The following is a 15,833-nucleotide window of genomic DNA, read 5'->3' as shown; positions in this document are numbered from 1 at the left end:
TTTTTATTTCTTTGCTTAAAAAACAAACACACAGGGGCTCCTGGGCGGCTCAGTCAGTTGAGCTTCTGACTCTTGATTTCAGCTCAGGTCATGATCACAGGGTCATGGGATTGAGCCCCGTGTAGGGCTCCATGCTGAGTGTGCAGTCTGCTGAAGATTCTCTCTCTCTCTCTCTCTCTCTCTCTCTCTCTCTCTCTCTCTTTCTCTGCCCCTCTCCCCCGCTCACCCCTCCCCCATCTCAAATAAACACACACACACACACACACAAACACACACACACACAAAGAAATGGTAATACTTATACTCTACAAAAACTGGAAGGTACAAAAGGGTATCCTGGAAAGGTAGGTTTCCCTTCCAGGCCACCCCTTATTCTTCAGCCACCCCAGATCCCCTCCCTTTAAGAAGAAATGTTTCTGGTTTCCTAAGTCTCTTTTGGAGAGATTTTATGCCTGCTAAGTATGTATGTTTGTGTACTTTAGTTGCTTTAAGCATGTGGTAGCATATTATATACACTCTTCTGTATCTTCTTATTTTCATTTAATGTATTTTGGAGAGTATATCATCTCATACAGACCTCCCTATTCTTTCAAATTAAGATAAAATTCTATGTGTTTTTTAAAATTTTTATTTATTTACTTGTTTGTTTATTTATTAAGAGAGAGAGTGTGGGGGCCCTGGGTGGCTCTGTCGGTTAAGTGTCCGACTTTGGCTCAGGTCATGGTCTCGTGGTTTGTGAGTTCAAGTCCCGCGTTGGGTTCTGTGCTCACAGCTCAGAGCCTAGAGCCTGCTTTGGATTCTGTCTCCCTCTCTCTGCCCCTGCCCCCCTAAAGAAACAAATAAATAAACCTTTAAAACAAACAAAAAAAAAAATAAGAGAGCACAGGGGAGGGGCAGAGAGGGAGAGAAAGAATCTCAAGCAGGATCTACACCCAGTGCAGAGCCCAACATGGGGTGGGGCTCGATCTCATGCCAATGAGATCATGACCTGAGCCGAAATGAAGGGTTGGACGCTTAACTGACTGAGCCACCCAGGTGCCCCCAAATTTGTCATTTTAAAGTGCATAATTGGGTGCGTGGGTGGCTCAGTTAAGTGTCTAACTCTAGGTTTCAGCTCAGGTCACAATCTCACATTTTGTGGGTTCGAACCCCACATTGGGCTCCATGCTAAATGGCACAGAGCCTATTTGGGATTCTTCCTCTTCCTCTCTCTCTGCCCCTCCCCTGCTCACTTGCACTCTCTCTCAAAAAATAAACTTAAAAAAAAAGTGCACAACTAGCTGGCTTTTATTATACTCACAAGATTGTGTAATCATCATACTTCAACCATCACTATCTAATTCCATATGTAACATTTTTATTACCCCACCCAGAAAAAGTCCAGTACTGTTAGCAGTCACTTTCCATTTTTCCCTTCTAGTCCCTTGGAATCACTAGTTTACTTTGTCTGTATGGTTTTGCATATTCTGGGCATTTCATATAAATGGAATCATACAATATGTAGCCTTTTATGTCTGGCTTCTTTGACTTAGCATATTGTTTCCAAGGTCATCCATATTGCAGCCTCTACCAGTAGGTACCTCATTCCTTTTTATCAAGTAATATTCCACTGTATGTACCACCTCTTGTTTATCCATTCCATCATTTGCACAACTGGGTTCTATCCTTTCTGGGTCTTATGAATTATGTTATGAACATTTGTATACAGGTTTTTGTGTAGACGTAGGTTTTCAATTCTTGGGTATAGAGGGAAATTTCTGGGTCCTTTCGCAACTGAGTTTAACTTTTTGCGAAAATACCAAACTGTTTTGCAAAATGGTTGCATTACTTTACATTCCCCTCCCCCTGTCTACGCAGTAGGGATCTAATTTCTCCACATCCATGCCAGTACCTGCTAGATGAACACTTATTCATCTAATAGCCATCCTGTGCATGTATAGTAATATTTCATATTAGTCTTGATTTACATTTCCCTGATGACTATTGATGTACCTAGTAGTCATTCATACATCTTTGGATCCCTAATTTTTTTTTTTTTAAGTTTTATTTAAGTAATCTTTACATCCAATATGGGCCTGAGCTCACGATCCTGAGATTAAGTCACATGCTCTTCCAACTGAGCCAGCCAGGCACCCCTGGATCCCTAATCTTTTTAAAGTTTGCACATAAGTCCATATAGGAATGCTATGATTGGTTTAATCTGTCCCCTACTGATAGACTTTTAGGTTGTTTCCAGCTTTTTACTATTACAATGTTGCCAAGAATGGTAAGAAAGAAGGGTACCTGAGAGGCTCAGTTGGTTAAGCCTCTGACTCTTGATCTCAGCTCAGGTCATGATCTCATGGTTCATCGGATCAAGCCCCACGTCAGGCTCTGCACTGACAGCAAGGAGCCTTCTTGGGATTCTCTTTCTCTCCCTCTCTGCCCTTCTCCTGCTCACACGCTGTCTCTCAAAATAAATAAACTTAAAAAAAAAAAGGGTAAGAAAGAATAACATGTATATTACATATATATATTACATGTATCTTACATGCCAAGCACTCCTAAATACATTTCAAAAGTGAACTCTATTAATCCACATGATACCATCTGAGGTAGGTATTATTATTTCCATTACAGGTGATGGAAACAGGGCACAGAATGAAGTGACACAGTCAAGATCACAGCTAGGAAGTATCAGAGTCAGGAGTCTATCTTAGCAGGCTCTTACCCATTAAGTTATACTGCTTAATGTACATGGAACTTGGCACATGAGTAAGTTTATCTGTGCAGTAAATTCCTGAGTAAATTGTAAGCAAAGATAACATTTAGTAGATTCATTTTAATAATCATATATTGCCTATTATATACATGCAAGACTCCAACCAAATAACTGGTGGGGAAAGCCTCAAGTTCTTGACCTTCAGATGATCATAACCTAGTATACAAGGAAGATATACATACAAATGGACCCTTTAGACAAATCAGGTAGACTGTGTCAAATGCCCTACTGGAGATTCTAACATAGAGAATAAAAGAGATAACTGTTTCCTACTATGAATATCAGAAAAGGATAAATGCTATAGGATGCAGGGCTTTGAAGATGAGTCTAGAGGTAGAGAAGAGAATTACTCAGACTAAGATAATAGCACATAGGTGCTATCCAGTCAAATCACATATAAAATGAGGATAATTACATCATAGGGCTATTGTAAGGATTAAATAAACAGTGTTTGGCACATACTGTTATTATTTTTAGTAATATTAATGGCTGTTTTGAGAAGACAATGTTCTTTTCATTACTAGAATTCACTAAATTATCAAGTGGTTGCTAATTATCTTAACAGTAAAACTGACTCAAAGATTTTCCTTCAACAGAAGGGAGATTATTATCTAAAAGGGAATCTAATACAGAGCTATACACCTTTTGGGAATTTTAATTAAATATTAATTAAATATGAATATAATTAAATTAAATATTAATATACTCATTTCAGCTCTAGGTTTTTATTTGAAACTAGTGATAGTGCTTTAACATGTCATTACAATTATTTGGAGGTTGTAGAAATAACCCCATTTACTGTTTCTCTTTGGTTTTATTCAACCTACTTGTTTGGTTTTTAACTTAAGTAGATTGGTTTAAAATAGACCTAAGGAGGGGCGCCTGGGTGGCTCAGTTGGTTAAATGTCCGACTTCAGCTCAGGTCATGATCTCACGGTTCATGAGTTCAAGCCCCACGTCAGGCTCTGTGCTGACAGCTCAGAGCCTGGAGCCTGCTTCAGATTCTATGTCTCCCTCTCTCTGCCCCTCCCCTGCTCATGCTCTGTCTCAAAAATAAATAAAACATTAAAAAATATATAATAAAACAAATCTGAGATAAAAAGTGTTCTAAATTTTAAATCATTTTATGTTTCTGTAAATAAGACTTCTTAATAAGATATACTTTGTTCCTCGTGAGTACCTTAACAAGCTTTGAAGTATGTATAACCGCTGATTGTTTTCCTTATGCCCACTCTTGTTGGTATATTTTTTATTTTTGTGGGCGTTTAAAAGGGGTTTAGCCTCACTTCATCTGTATTTCTTTTGAATGTCCTACCACCAATCCCTACCAACATTTAAATTTGTTAGTTTCTAACAAAAAGTCATAGGGGTCAGGGGTCCCTGGGTGGCTCAGTCAGTTAAGTGTCTGACTTTAGCTGAGGTCTTGATCTCGGGGTTCATGAATTTGAGCCCTACATCAGCTCTCTGCTGTCAGCACGGAGCCTGTTTCTGATCCTCTGTCTCCCTCTTTCTCTGCCACTTCCCTGCTTGCTCTTTATCTCTCTCAAAAATAAACATTTTTTTAAAAATCTTAAGAAAAAAAAGTCATAGGGGTAAAAACTGCTAAGAAGCACTTATCCTTTCCTATGGAGGGGGGAGAGTCCAAGGTAAAAAAAGAATCACGGTTCTTAGTAGCTTCTTTTTTAAATGTTTATTTATTTTGAGAGAAAGAGAGAGACAGAGGACAAGCAGGGGAGGGGCAGTAAGAGAGAGAGACAGAGAATCCCAAGCAGACTCCACGCTGTCAGCTGAGAGCCCAACGCAAGGTTCAAACTCATAACCTGTGAGAGCATGATCTGCACCAAAATCAAGAGTCGGATGCTTAACTGACTCTGTCACCCAGGCATCCCTGTTCTTAGTAGTGAAAAACAACATCCTGAAAATCATTTATATATACCTATTTATATGTATAAATCGGCTTTTATTTAAAATTTAGTTCCTTAACACTTTTGATGACATAAATCCCTTTGACAGTCTGATATAAGCTACGAACCCACTTCCTCTAAGTAATACAGATATACATATTAATGTAAAATACTGTTTATGTTTTTCAAAGACTCAAAGACCCTTGAAATCCATTCACAGGTCTGTTGTCTAAGGAATTTATTATTATGGAAGGGAGGATTCAAAAAAATATAATTTGTTACACGAGGCTGGCAAATAAAAAGCCAAGTGATCATTTGCTAATCCTGGGGATCCTCACCAGTGCATTAAGCAGAAAATAAATAAAAGACATACAGAGCTGTAAGGAAAAAAATAAGGTATTCTCAGGTAACATGATAATCTATGTAAAAATTCCAAAGAGAATCCATACAAAAACTACTTGAACTAATAAGTGACGTTAACAAAGTCACAGGATATAAGACCAATACACAAAAACTACTGCATTTCCATATAGCAGTGGCAAACAATTGGAAATTAAGATTAGAACAAAACCATTTACAATAGTACCAAAAACATGACCTACTTAGGTTAAATCTAACAAAATATTTGCAAGATCTGCATACTGAAAATTCAAATGAAAGAAATCAAAGATCCAAAAAAGATGTATAAACCATGTTCATGAAATCGAAGATTCAATATTATTAACATGACAATTTTCCCCAAGTTGATCTATTAATCCAGCCCCAATCAAAATACCAGCATACTCTTCTAAAGTAAAAGTTGCCGGGCGCCTGGGTGGCTCAGTCGGCTAAGCGTCCGACTTCAGCTCAGGTCACAATCTCACAGTCCATGGGTTCGAGCCCCGCATCGGGCTCTGTGTTGACCGCTCAGAGCCTAGAGCCTGTTTCCGATTCTGTGTCTCCCTCTCTCTCTGACCCTCCCCCGTTCATGCTCTATCTCTCTCTGTCTCAAAAATAAATAAACATTAAAAAAAAAATTTAAAGTAAAAGTTGCTGAGTGCCCATTTTGGCAGCACATACACTAAAATTGGAACAATACAGTGAACTTTAGCATGGCCTCTGCACAAAGATGCCATGCAAATTTGTGAAGCATTCCATAATAAAAAGAAAAATTGCTGGAAACACATATGGAAACATGTAGGAGCTAGAGTAACCAAACAATGCTGAAACAAGAGAACAAAGTTAAAAACAACCCTGGTGTACGTGATTTCAGGATTTGCTATAAAGACTAAAGCAAGACAATGTGGCATACTACAATGATGGACACATAGATCTGATCTTGTAACAGAAAAGAGAGTCCAGAAAGAAATCCATGCCTATACAGGCGATTTTTGATGGAGGTGCAAAAGGAAAATCAATGGGGAAACTAACTTTTTGACAAATAATAGGTATACATATCAAAAAAGTGAACCTCGGGGGACCTGGCTGGCTCGGTTGGTAGAGCAGAAGACTCTTGATTTGGGGTTGCGAGTTCCAGTCCCCACACTGGAAGTAGAGATTACTTAAAAATAAAATTTAAAAAAAAGTGAACTTCAAACTTAACCACATACCGTATTAATTCAAAATGTCTCAGAGACCTATGTGTAAAACCTAAAATATATAAAATTTCTAGATGAAAACATACTAAGAAATTTTAGTGCTCTTTGATTAGGCAAAGATTTATCTGATAGAACACAAAAAACACAAACCAAAGAAAAAAGAATCAATAAATTTGACTTCAAAATTTAAAACTCTTCCTCTCAAAAGACACCTAATACTGGGGGGGCCTGACTAGCTCAGGCGGGACAGCATGCAACTGGATCTCAGGGTCATGAGTTCTAGCCCCAGGTTGGCCATGGAGCCTGCTTAAAAAAAAAGACTTAAGAACAGCAGCAGCCACAGATTAGGAGAAATGTAAACACACATATGAAAGAGATTTGTATATAAAATATACATGATACTCTTGGGGCACCTGGGTGGCTCAGTCGGTTAACTATCTGACTTGTTTTAGCTCCATTCATGATCTCACGGTTTGGTTTTTGAGATTGAGATTGAGCCCCGTGGTGGGCTCTGGGCTGACAGCACTTGCTTGGGATTCTCTCTCATTCTCTCTGTCTGCCCCTCCCCCACTTGTGCACATGTGTGTTCTCTCTCTCTCTCAAAATAAATAAACTTGAAAAGAATGAAATGTACTCAAATTGGTAGATAGAAGTTTTTTTAAAGACATTCACCGCACATTTATTATGCAATAGTTTAGCAGCATTGCACATAAAGGGTGATGAAAGCCAACTTTAAACTCATGCATTTTTTCAGGGGCGCCTGGGTGGCTCAGTCGGTGGAGCGTCCAACTTCGGCTCAGGTCATGATCTCAAACTCCATGAGTTCGAGCCCCGCATCGGGCTCTGTGCTGACAGCTCGGAGCCTGGAGCTGGTTTCAGATTCTGTGTCTCCCTCTCTTTCCCTGCCTCTCCCCTGCTCATGCTCTCTCTCTGTCTCAAAAATAAATAAAAATATTAAAAAATAAATAAACTCATGCATTTTTTAAATAAAAATTTAATATGCATGCATTCAAATCTATGCTTTCTGGAGAAGTCTGATAAAGAAAACAGAGTTAAAATATTTTTAGTGGGAAAGTTCTGAAATATTTTTAAGGTTAAAGAAGTCTATTTTAAATCGGTCAAAGTTTTAAGTGAAGAAAAACTATTTTTGGTTTGCAAAGCTATTGAACATGCTAGAATAGTAGGCAAATTGACTTTAAAATTATAAATATATTAATCTCTACTGGCACAAGAACAGACACTCAGATCAATGGAACAGAACAGAGAACCCAGAAATGGACCCACAAACATATGGCCAACTAATCTTTGACAAAGCAGGAAAGAATATTCAGTGGAATAAAGACAGTCTCTTCAGCAAGTGGTACTGGGAAAACTGGACAGCGACATGCAGAAGAATGAACCTGGACCACTTTCTTACACCATACACAAAAATAAAATGGATGAAAGACCTCAATGTAAGACAGGAAGCCATCAAAATCCTCGAGCAGAAAGCAGGCAAAAACCTCTCTGATATTGGCTGCAGCAACTTCTTACTCAATATGTCTCCGGAGGCAAGGGAAACAAAAGCAAACATGAACCACTGGGACCTCATCAAAATAAAAAGCTTCTGCACAGAGAAGGAAACAATCAGCAAAACTAAACGGCAACCGACAGAACGGGAGAAGATATTTGCAAATGACATACCACATAAAAGGTTAGTATCCAAAATCTATAAAGAACTTCTCAAACTCAACGCCCAAAAAACAAATCATGCAGTGAAGAAACGGGCAAAAGACATGAATAGACACTTCTCCAAAGAGGACATCCAGATGGCCAACCAACACATGAAAAAATGCTCAATATCATTCATCATCAGGGAAATACAAATCAACACCACAATGAGATACAACCTCACCTGTCAGAATGGTCAACATTAACAACTTAGGCAACAACAGATGTTGGCAATGATGCAGAGAAAAGATCTCTTTTGCACTGCTGATGGGAATGCAAACTGATGCAGCCACTCTGGAAAATAGTATGGAGGGTCCTCAAAAAATTAAAAACAGAACTACCCTACGACCCAGCAATTACACTACTAGGTATTTATCCAAGGGATACAGGTATGCTGTTTCAAAGGGGCACATGCACCCCAATGTTTATAGCAGTTCTATCAACAATAGCCAAAGTATGGAAAGAGCTCAAATGTCCATCAATGGATGGATAAAAAGATGCGGTGTATATATACATCACCCACATATATATATACATATATATATATGCATACACACACACACACACACACACACACACACACACACACACAATGGAGTATTACTCAGCAATCAAAAAGAATGATATCTTACCATTTGCAACTACGTGGATGGAACTAGAGTGTATTATGCTAAGCAAAATTAGAGAAAGATAAATATCATATGAATTCACTCTTATGAGGACTTTAAGATACAAAACAGATGACAATAAGGGAAGGGAAATAAAAATAATATAAAAACAGGGAGGGGGACAAAACATAACAGACTCTTAAATATGGAGAACAAACAGGGTTGTTGGAGGGGTTGTGGGAGGGGGGATCGGCTAAATGGGTAAGGGACATTAAGGAATCTACTCCTGAAATCAATGTTGTACTATATGCTAACTTGGATGTAAATTAAAAAGATAAATAAAAATTAAAAATAAAATAAATACATTAAATCTCTTAAGATAATCTTAAATCTCTGAGCATCTAATATCCACAGAGCACTGATCTTGTTCTATAACTGATCTTGTTCTAAGTCTGGTTTTCCATATAAGTAGGGTATGTTTACTTGGGGGAAGTGGGTGGTTAAGGGAAGTATGGGCTGAATCTGGAGAAGAGGAAGAATAAAAGAAGTCTACTAAGGCAAAGAAGGGTTCACTTGTTTGTTTCTAATCCAGAATAATCTTTAAATCCAGCCAAAGTTATTTCAACTATGTTGATATTAGGAAATACTATCAAAATCATTTCACCCAGGCACTGAAGCTATTTGATGGGGTTTCAAGTGATGGCGGGGTTTGGAGGTGACAGCCAAGAAAGAATTCTTGAAGATGTTTTTGGTGCAAAAAATGTGATTTTATTAAAGCACGGGGACAGTACCCGTGGGCAGAAAGAGCTGCACTGGGGTTGTGAGGAGTGACTGATTATATACCTTCAGGTTGGGATGGGGTTAGGGACAGTGTTTTGGAAGCAAGGTTTCCAGGACCTTGAGGGGCTAGCTGTTGTTAGAAAAACATTTATTACTGTTAAGTAAAACCTCAGACATGAGACCCTTCAAATATGTATAAGGAGCCATATGCTTGGAGTATAATTGCCAACATATACTTGGGGGGAAGGGGGTAAAGATAAAAGAGGTTTGCAAAGGAATTTCTATGTGTTTAAGAAGACTCACAGGATCCTAGGGACAGGGGGCAGGATAATGTTAAGCAAGATTCCCTTTTATCCCCAGCAAAGTACCATCATTGAGGTAGCTGAGCTCCTAAAAGGAGGTCACTCTGCCCACTTCAAGGACTTGTCAGTGGGCCGTAAGCAATACGGGAATTTTTCATTTGCCTTTGTTTCGCACATCACCATGGCAAGCACTTGAAACCCCTTCATCTTGATGAGGGTGATATTAAGGCTCCAGGAAACGGAGTCTATAGGTTTCTCGAGATTAGACTATGGATAAGATTGTGTTTTCCTTGCAGTTTACTAAATTATCTGTAAAATGAAGGAGGCTCCTGTCCTGCATAACTGTGATCTCTATCAGTCAGTCAACCATTTGCTTTCCTTTCCTTTGGTCTTGGGTAGCCATGGGCATCTGAGGAGTATCACACATATCCCACCTTGGAGGGTGTGTGAGGGTATGTGTGTGCGCGCTGTTATAGCCCTCAGCTTGCCACACGCTCCCTCATCACTACGGACTCTGAACGTTCTGGAGGGTGGGGGATGGCCCCCCTCTAGAAATCCACGGAATCAGTTCCCAGTGGCAGCTCTTTCCGCCCCCCTCTTGTTCCTTCCCACAGCCACGCCTCTGCCCCAGAAGTTCCTCTCGCCCTTAAATCCCTCCTCGCTTCTTAGTACGGAAAGCCTACTTTTGCGGTCCACCTGCGCCGCTGAACTGATTCAGCTCGGATCCCTCTGTCCCTTACCCCCTACACACTTCATGCTTGCACCATCTCATTTTCACCTTTACTGAGCGCCCGCGGTCTTGTTGTGTCTCTCGGTCTCCGCGCTAACATTTCTAATTCGGTGGCTCGTAGGGGGCAAACCTCGGGCTCTGCAGCCGGACAGAGCTAACATCTCCCGCGCCAACCGACCAGCTCACGCAGGCAGATGACCAGACCAGCGGGGCAGGCTCCGGGCGGCCTCGCCCCTCCTTCCGGTCCCGGCGGCGCGCGTGGTCACGTGGCTGGAGGGCGGCGACGCGCGCGGCGGGGAGGCTCGGCGCCAGGTGAGCGCGCCTGGTGGGGTGCGAGGGCGGTGGGGGTCCTGGGCGCCCGGCGGGATTCCCTGGTTCCGTCCCCTGGTCCGGTCCCCGCGACGGGCATTGCGGGGGCGCGTGGTCAAGCAGGGCTGGTGGGAACGGCGGGTGGGGAGGACCCGGGACCCGGGCTGCGCAGATTCGTGCAAACCCGGCAGGTTGTGTACAAGTTGGCCCACTGGCTGCTTTTTTTCCCCTGAACGCTAGTTTAATGGTCTCGTCTCGTTAAAAAAAAAAAAAAAAATGTAATAGGTTTGAAAGAATCTGTTTCTGCCTTTTCCCTCTCCTCCTTTATTATTTTTTCCTATTAGTATTGAGCCTTAAAAATACGTGTCCTGCACCAGAAAAAGGACATCAGTAGAAATGACTGCGGAAATCCCAATAAAGTCTGTGGTTTAGTTAATTCCATGTGTCAATATTAACTTATTAATTTTGGTGAATGTTAACATTAGAGGAGTGTGAGCAAAGGGTATACAGGAGCTCTGCACTATCTTTGCAACTTACTGTAAATCTAAAATTATTTTCATAAAAAGTTTAAAAACATAATGCTGCAGTGTTGTGTAGCAGGCCATTGTTCACCAGGGAGGGCTCAAGTTAGTTCCTCTTTGCCAAGCCTGACAGGAATTGGGTGTCTGTTTGACCATTGTGTTTGCTAGGGCAAGTGTCAGGCTAGTGGGTGTGGATGCTTCTAGTCCAAGATTTCTGGGCAGGAGTCTGTTTCTTCATTTCGGTCTGTTACCGTTCTTTGGACAGGTCAGTGAGTTAAGGATACATCGAGCTACTGTAGGGGCGTGTGTAATACACATGTCAGGAAAAAGGACTATTAAAAAGGTACAGGGATGCCTGCCTGGGTCTTCTGTGAGAGCGGTCATGAGTTCAAGCCCCGTGTTGTGTGTGTAGATTACTTAAATAAATAAAAACTTAAAAAAAATTAAAAGGTACAACACAGAGCTAGGAAAGCTCAGAGATCACGTCTGGCTCAGGGGTGTCAGGAAGGCTGCTGGGGGGAGTGGCTGTCATGAGCTGTGGGGGACTACAGAGGAGTCAGCGTTCCTGGCGTGGAGATGAGCACCAGCAGACTTGAAGGTGACTGATTGCTCTGAGGAGGCCTGGGCACAGGTGCAGTCCTTTTTTTTTAATGTTTACTTGTTTTTGAGAGAGACAGAGACAGAGTGCAAGCTGGGAAGGGGCAGAGAGAGAAGGAGACACAGAATCTGAAGCAGGCTCCAGGTTCTAAGCTGTCAACACAGAGCCCAATGTGGGGCCCAAACCCACAAACAGAGAGATCATGACCCAAGCTGAAGTCGGACGCTTGACTAACTGAGCCACCCAGGCACCCCGGTGCAGTCCTTCTTAATGGAAGCACAGAACATGTCCAGGAAGCAGTGACAGCTGACATGTGAAGTAAAAATGAGTCTCGTAGATAATAGGGTGACACTTTATGGAATGGGAGCCATGGAATGTTTTAGGGCAAGAGGGGGGCATCTCTGGATCTGTGCTTGGAGCAGCAGTGTATAGGATGGCTTGGGGACTATTGGTTTCACCTGGAAGAGGTAATAAGAAATCCAGCCAGGGCTGTGAAGTTAATATCCAAAGGATATGGTTTCAGGAGATTTTGTGCGCCTAGACATCTTGGCATCTGAAGGGATCAAGGAAAAGAGAAATCCCAAAGTTTTGGACCTGGGTGTTTTGGAGCATGGTTGAAACGTTTGCAGAAATAGAGGACTCAGGATGAGATAGATCTAGGTTGGGAGTGGGAGGGCAGTGAGTTTGTTTTTGAACAGCTGTGTTATTTATTTATTTATTTATTTATTTATTTTTATTTAAAAAAAATTTTTTTAACGTTTATTTATTTTTGAGACAGAGAGAGACAGAGCATGAATGGGGGAGGGTCAGAGAGAGAGGGAGACACAGAATCTGAAACAGGCTCCAGGCTCAGAGCGGTCAGCACAGAGCCCGACGCGGGGCTCGAACTCACAGACTGCGAGATCATGACCTGAGCTGAAGTCAGACGCTTAATCAATTGAGCCACCCAGGCGCCCCTGAACAGCTGTGTTTGAATTGCTGGCAGGATATCCAGCTGGAAATGTGTAAGTGTGTTTAATAGTGGAAGCCAAACATACAGAGCAGGACAGGAAGAGGAAAAGGAGCCTGAGCAGGCAGACATGGGGTGGTTCCTCATTCCTGTAGGGTTTGAGGGGCTAAGGTCAACCAGGGGCCTGGGCGTGGCAGATCAGTAGTGCCACAGCTTCTGCACAGGTGGAGGAGACCGAGGAGCAAGACTAGATCTTGGATTTAGCAATTAGGAAGTCAGTGGTCCCTTTTCAGAGAGTTGTTTTAGTGCAGAAGTAGGAAGATTGCTCACTGTCTGTAATTGGTTCATCCTGTGGCCTTTCCCAAGCGACCAGAACACCGGGCCAGGAGCCAGAGATATGGCTTCTAGTTCTGGCTCTTCCATTACCTGTGTAATTTTGGGCCAGTCATGCAAAGCTTTTACTAGCATAGAAAAATAAAACCAGAAGGACCCTTTTATTCCTAGCAACACTTAATAGTCCAAAGAACTAGTGTCCCATGGGGCACACACTGGGAAAAGATGATCCAGAACCATAATTTTAGAGTCCTAAAGAACCAAAACATCTTGTCCAATCCTCCCATTTAACAATGGGACTAATACTCCCAAACTCTAATTCAATAAACATTGACTTGAAATATATCAACGGTTCCCAAAATAACCCTATAAAGTAGTAATGCTTAAACTCATTTTGGAGATTGGAAAACGTGCTCTGAGAAGTTAAATGACTTGCCTGAGATCACAGAGCAGCACTTGGTGGAGTGAAATTTGAACTCAGACCTCCTGAGTCAGAGCCTTCTCTGTCACACATCCTGCCGGGCCTCCCTGGTTGTCAACATTGAATATATTTAAAACTGGCTGAGTGGAACATTAGTAACTTCTAACATTTTTCCTTTCTTAGAAGAAACGTGTTCTGAAAGTCAAGTTTGGTTTATTAATGTTAAGTATATAAAAAAGGGGAGAGTATACAGCCACCAGTTCCCAAAGTTACATTTTTTAAAACAGTAAGAGTATTGGATCATGGGAAAGCTCATTATGTTAACTGTGAATAGCAGAAAGGCTAGAAAGACCAGACCATGATACCTGAATTTATGTGGCACATTAAAAAATATTCTTAGCCACGCAGCCCAGCCACCAGAGCCTGCTGCTCCCCAAGGCCCAGGTGATGCCTGCAACACATGCTGCCAGGCAGGGACAGCCATGGGGGCTGTGACCCCAGGCAAGTAGATGAGATAGGCCTGCACAGGAGAATGAGCTGGAGTGAGTGCCATGCTCTCATCCACGGCTGCTCCAACAGACACCCTGTAGAATCTGCCAGGCCAGGCCCCACTCAGCAGGCTGGGCCCCTGTGTAGGCCAGGATCTGGGCTCCAGAGGATTGGGGGCTCTCCCATCCCAAGAGCCCACCCTGTCCCACCTCCTAGGAGCCCAGGGTCCCAGGACCAAGCCCCACCTGGGCTTTGTGGACAAGAATTCTGGTCACCCCACCCCTCCCTACTCCCAAAGCATGCTAACCCAGCACTGGATTGGGAGCTGGGCAGGGCTGGAGCATTTGGGGTTGGGGCTGGCCCCAGGACCACCATCCCCAGGAATGCTAAGACGCAGGCTCCAGGATGGACCATTGATGTACAATAAAGCTCAGATGACCTTTCCAAAAAATTACATATATATTCTTAGCTAATCCTGTGATTGCTTACTCTTTCCTCTTACTGCTTTTTTCCTTTGTGTTGACCAATTCCATTTTCTCCACTGCTGGCTGCCTAGCCCTGAGCATACCCTCCTTAACAAAGGTGTGAGAGTGCATTTATAAGCAGGAGTTTGCATTAGAGGTAAAACATAGCTCCTTAGGGATTATTTCCTGTCTATCTTGATGAATAAAAATAGAAAAACTTACTTATTTAGGAAATAAACCTGTAAAGGAACAAAGATGATTTTATAAAAATTTGGGGGAAAAAAGATTTTTACTTTTAATACTGTTTGATGTCATAAATGATAGAAACGTGGTTTATTCTGATGTAACGCTCATTCAGATTCTTCCAGTGACAGAAAGCAGTAGCTAAGAGTATCACAGTGTCTCTGACATTAGGAGTCAGGATTCAGAATCTGGTTCAACCTCTCGTTAGCTGATCGTCTATATTTAATAACACTATTGTCTTGAAAGGTGAAGATTAAATGGAATAATCTAAGAAAAACATTAAAATAGTGCCTAGCACACAGAAAAGAAGCAACAAGTGCTGTTATTATATCATTGAAAAAGAAATTCTTGCTGATTTAGAGCATCCAGTTTAATAATTTGCTTATCTAGGAGGATACAATTGATCAACACATTTCTCATCTTGTCCCCTAATGCAGTTAAAGGTCCCTTATTTTGTGTGTTTAAAAGTTTTTAAACCTATTATCGAGGCATAATTTACATATAAAATGCACCATTGTTAGAATGCTGAGTTTTGACAAACCATCACCCTAGTCAAAACCGAGACTTTTCTACCACCTCCCAAAAGTTCCTTCTTGCCCTCTGCAGTCAGCCTTCCACCCTAGGCAACCACTGATCTATTGTCTGTTATATATTAGTTTCGCCAGGATTTCACAGAGGATGGGCTTCCTGTGTTAGCATAATGTCTCACAGACTCATCCACGTTGTTACATGTATTAGAAATTCATTATTGCTGAATATATTCTGTTGTATCGACTTAACAATTTGTCTTTCTGTTGTACATCTGCGTTGTTTCCAGTTTGGAGCCCATTTGAGTAATGCTGTGAACAGTCATCCATACATCTTTGTGTGAACATATGTTTTCATTTCCCTTGGGTAAATATCAAAAATGCAATTGCTGGATCACTTGTTTAAAAGAAACTACCAAAATTTTCCACAGTGGCTGTACCATTTTATACTCCTGCCTACTATGTATGTCTATATCCGCAGCAATACTTAGAATTGACACTGGTATGTAACAGACTGTCATTGTAGTTTAAATCTACAATCCCCTGACAGCTACTGATGTTGAATGTCTTTCTATCCATTTACCTTCTTTTATGATGTTATGTCTTC

The 15,833-nt window shown here is 41.5% G+C and overlaps 1 protein-coding gene and 1 non-coding gene across 4 annotated transcripts in view; one reads left to right on the top strand and one right to left on the bottom strand.

The window, feature by feature from the left end:
* Positions 1 to 15,833, bottom strand: part of CDK7 (cyclin dependent kinase 7) — an 87,509-nt gene that overhangs the window by 7,771 nt on the left and 63,905 nt on the right. The window lies entirely within an intron of this gene.
* Positions 5,702 to 5,808, top strand: LOC113595008 (U6 spliceosomal RNA). Its single transcript, XR_003415483.1, has one exon. It is a non-coding gene; the product is annotated as a U6 spliceosomal RNA (small nuclear RNA).

The sequence above is a fragment of the Acinonyx jubatus genome, chromosome A1, assembly GCF_027475565.1.
Source record: "Acinonyx jubatus isolate Ajub_Pintada_27869175 chromosome A1, VMU_Ajub_asm_v1.0, whole genome shotgun sequence".
In the NCBI taxonomy this organism is placed as follows: Eukaryota; Metazoa; Chordata; class Mammalia; order Carnivora; family Felidae; genus Acinonyx; species Acinonyx jubatus.
The sequence above is the reverse complement of the archived record's forward strand: the minus strand, read 5'-3'. Positions and strand labels throughout refer to the sequence as shown.